This window comes from Terrapene carolina, unplaced genomic scaffold, assembly GCF_002925995.2.
Source record: "Terrapene carolina triunguis isolate 2854851 unplaced genomic scaffold, T_m_triunguis-2.0 Scaffold56, whole genome shotgun sequence".
Lineage (NCBI taxonomy): Eukaryota > Metazoa > Chordata > Testudines > Emydidae > Terrapene > Terrapene triunguis.
The window spans coordinates 1,184,132-1,188,789 of NW_020664407.1; positions in this window are offsets into that span (position 1 = coordinate 1,184,132).

The following is a 4,658-nucleotide window of genomic DNA, read 5'->3' on the forward strand; positions in this document are numbered from 1 at the left end:
CCCTAAGGGTAAACAAGGTCTAGCTGCAGGTTAGGGCTTAGCTAATATGATGTGTCTTGTCTTGAACTTACTTTTGACCATAGCACACGTAAAACTTGCTTTGAAAATGACTATATGACAATTTCCAACATGCAAATCAAACAGATTGTAGAGTTCTGATTGGTTCAAAATTTCAGATCCATGTTTAACAGTTCAGAGCTATCTGCACCTCTGACAAACTGGGTCAAAAATCTCTTGAGAGCAGGCTTTTCTGTGAGATATCTGGCATTTCTGTTTCTGGAACACAAGAGCAGTGGGTTTCGTGGTGTTCCAGCTAGAAATGATCCTAAGCCAAACCACCTCTGGATACCCTTGAACTTTGGGGAAGTTCAGCTGTATCTGAACATTCTGTTTGCACTCTATCATTATAATGGACCAAACTGCCGCTCCAGACCCTTCCAAATATAGATTCAGATCTGAACTTCATGGCTCAGGCCGTTTCTAATTCCGGTGCTTCCAGTTCTGGTTGGAACCTGGAAGTGTGAGGCCATGTGAACATTTAAAAAAAAAAAAAAAAAAAGCACAATCAAACACTGTTTAAAGACTTTTGAATTTCAGAGTCTAAAAATGGTCAAAGATCGAAGCACGATTCTGACACCTTACACGAATTGCTCTGTGAGTGGGACCAATGCTCGTGGCGGGGGAAGAAGCTGTACCCTGTAAAGTGGTTTAGTAGTAGTTGCAGTCCCTCTGCATGCTGTGGAGGTCAAGGAGGAATTCTGCTTTCCATTGTTCCTTGTGTAGCCCTGTTTCTGACATGTGCCATAGAGGTATGATCTAGCCCTTAGACTGGAAGCTCCTCAGGTCAGGAATCCATCTTTATCTCTGTTACAAAAAGCTATGCTTGTTGACAACTCTAACTGAATGAAATACTATTACTAATTGCATTCTGTACTGGATTACACAGTCTAGAAAGGACATATCTGTTGACAGCAAGCCATAGATAGTGAGGCTCATAACCTCCAGCTAGTTCTGTTGTTAGAGGAAGATGGCCAGAGACAGAAAATACAAACCAATACTGATGCCCAGTTGAAATTACCCCAATCCACTGTGAGATCCTGAAGACTTTATTTAAGTAGAAAATGAGCATGAACACACTGAAAATGTGACAGGCGGGGTTTACGGAACACCTTCTAGATTGGGGGTGCAGTGGAATTGTCTGGTCACATATTTTAGGATTTATGTTACTGGCCAATCTTCAGAAAGTTAATTGAAAGTCCTGGTTAACCACAGGTCTAGTTTTACCCTTGGATGTGTATGACTTGTACTGAACAGGAGTCAGGCAGGCATGTGCATCTGAGGAAAGAATTTGACCCTAATCTACATTAAAGTTGTGTCACATTATGAAATTGCTATGTGTGTGTATACACTGTAAACCATACAAATGCAAATCATTGTTAGCCAAATGAATTTTTATGAATGTAAACTGTTGTGGTGATTCAAAATGCAAAGCTGGGGAAGGCAGTGAGGAACTGAGGACCAAGAGTAGAATATAGAGTATTGGGAAATAAACTAGTTCAATGAGAGTTAGGCACCTAAATATCTTTGAGGAGCTGGGCCTGAGCACCTAACTCCATTAAGCTCCTTAGGAAAGCTCAGCCTACATGTATGTTTGTACTTTTTGAAATGTCTTTTGAAAAGAAATGTTGACTTACAAAATCTCACTTGACCACCGTAAAATTTTTGCCAGCCATGGTTGTAAGGAAAACAATGTCTCTCTTAAAAATATGATCATTCACAGCCAATCAGCAATCCTCGTTGATACATGTGGAAAACAGAAAATTCCAAGCAGGGATTGTTAATTTTGTTATCTGAAGGATGTTGCTTCTCACCAGCTCAGCCACTTCTTAATACAGTGTTGTAATGAGAGTGTTGATGAGCCCGACCAAGCTCAGAAATTAAATGTGAGCCCACAGTGTTCCATCCAGATGGAGAACACACCCACTTCCATTATGTTTGGCACAGAAGATATTGTTTCAGGTGCCCATGGACATTGCTAGGAGTGGGCTGGTTTCAGAAAAGCTGTCCCATTGGAAAACTGTGTCTCTGTCATCCTAGATGGGTGTTTTCTTTCAAGGGACGTATACCATGGATGAGAATATAAAGGTTCTATGGATGAGGTGAACCCCAGTGCTTTCATCACAGACCTGAATGGCATAGGTGGGGCTGGGAAAGAACTGACATCCCAAACTGGATATTTTGTCTTAGTCAGCCAAATCCAGGTAGGGTATTGGATATGGAAATTTGGTGAGTTGAACGCATCCTGTCTCAGTTTGACATCCTTCTGCCATTCTGAATAGATCTTGTGGGCCAGCTATAGATCTCAATCACTTGAGTGTAACTCTGGGGTAGCTCCATTGGAGTTACTTCAGATTTATGCTAGAGTAACTGAGGTCGGACTCTGGCCCACAATGACATTTCCATTACAGGAGCTAGTTGCACAAGGTCTGTAACTGCATTATATATCAATAACAATCCCACACAGGGCTTGCTGCTGCTCCACTGAGGTCAATGGCCAAACTCCTATTGACTGCAGTGGAAACAGGGATCCCTTTGTGGATTAGTATTCGGTTTCATTTATTTATTTTATTGATTTGACGAATGTCTATTGCCATAGCAGCTATTGGCCTTCAGTTAAAATAGGAATTCAGCAACTGAAATTCCATTCTGAGTTTTCTTTACAACAGTCAATATGATTCCTTCGAGAAACACATTAAAATAACCAGCTTTATCTGATGCCAGCTGTCATGAAAACCTACACTTATGCTCTTCTAAATTTTAATTTTTCACTTCATCAGCCCTCAGTAACATAACCAAAGTTACAAAGGAACTTCAGAGCTGGAAAAAAAATATCCATGTGTTAATTAGTTATGTGTAGTTTGAGGAGAGCACAGGCAATTTAGATTCACATGTGTGCATCTCAATGAACTTAAATGAGATAGTCATTGCCAGAAAAGTGCTAAATCTAGGGAGGAAAAATATATAAGGTAAAATTTTGCCCTGCAATGCACTAATGCACATCTTGAAAGAGACGAGTAAATGGTCTGCGGTGTGTGATGCTCTCTAGAATTATCTTCTCTGGGAATCGACCTGGAAGAACACTAATAACCTGATTTTCAGAGGTGTTGAGTTCTGTAGCAGCTGCCATTGGCTACAGACACGTCTAGGAAGATAGAACTCATAAAGAGACATATCTAGGTCCCAATTAAGTCAATGGAAAGCCTCTCATTGACTTGAATAGGAGTTGGATGAAGCTCCAAGTGAGTGTGGCTTGACCAAAAGTGAACATTCCTTCCAAATTGTAAAGGTCCTTCTTTGTTACTCTACCAAAAACGATCATTGTTCAGAAACTGTATTTGGGTAAGTTATTCTATGTTTGATGTGGAACAACAACTGGACTAAATGGGTATGTATTTGTGTAGGCAAAAAGTAGCAGCATACTGTGCTACTTGTTCAGTGACGCAGTATTAAAAGTGAATGACTCAACAGTCCAGAAAGGAAAGTCATCTGTCTAAGAGAGGGTAGCTGTTGATCACCATCACCTTGTATTCTCTCTCTCAGCTAGATATTCCATGGAGTCAATCATGCACACATTTACTAATCATGCACATATCAAAATCTTTTCTCCCTCTCCAGCATCTCTCTATCCTTGTTTCTGGCTAACCAAGAGTTTCTGAAACATCATAGTGAAAACATGGCAGCTGCTGCTTAGCAGGTTGCAATTAGAAATGTCAAGAACACTTCTGTGGGATTATGCCCTTCTCTTTCCTAGAAGGGTATGGCATCTAAATAGTCAGACAGCCTCTTTGGGGACTTGCCCTTAGAATCTTGCCCCATGGAGTGAATTAGTGTGGTAATGCTATGAGGGGATGAACATAGACATGGGTGGAAGGGGGCTGTGAGATTTTTGTTAAATTTTGTGCATTTAATCACTTCCATGAGCTAATGAACACATGAAGACCATGGCTGCCTTCGTCAAGGGCATTAATGATCTTTCCACAGGTTAAAACAAAATCCCTTGGTGTCTTTGAGACCACTGATCATTCTCTTGTCTTCTGATTTTGTAATAAACTGTGACCACATACACCTTTAAACATCATGTGCATCATTTGGGTTTGAGTCCTGGGACCTGCCGCAGTGAAACATAAGCTCCTTCACACTTGAGCTAAGTAAAATCTGCTTTAGCTGTGAGAAAGTAGAAAGATCTTGTAGTTGCTGGGGCCAGCCATTAGTGGGAAATGTGATCATAGGCCCTAAGAGTATTACTCTGAAATGTGCTGAGCACCCTAGGATGTGCTGCCATAGGAGTTGAGGGTGCTCCTCACCTGAGAGGAGCATTCTGCACCTTCCAGGACTAACCAGCCTAGGGTTACCATATGTCCGGATTTTCCCGGACATGTCCAGCTTTTTGGGCCTCAAATCCCCATCCGGGGGGAAATCCCAAAAAGCTGGACATGTCCTGGAAAATAGGGAGGTAGGGCCTGGCGGTGCGGGGCCGGGGGCCGGTGCGGTGCTCGGCAGGGGCTGGGGCCGGGGGCTGCGGGGCCGGCGCAGTGCTGGGCCGGGGGCGCGGGCACTTGGCCGGGGACCAGGGCCGGGACCGGGGTCGGCGCGGTGCT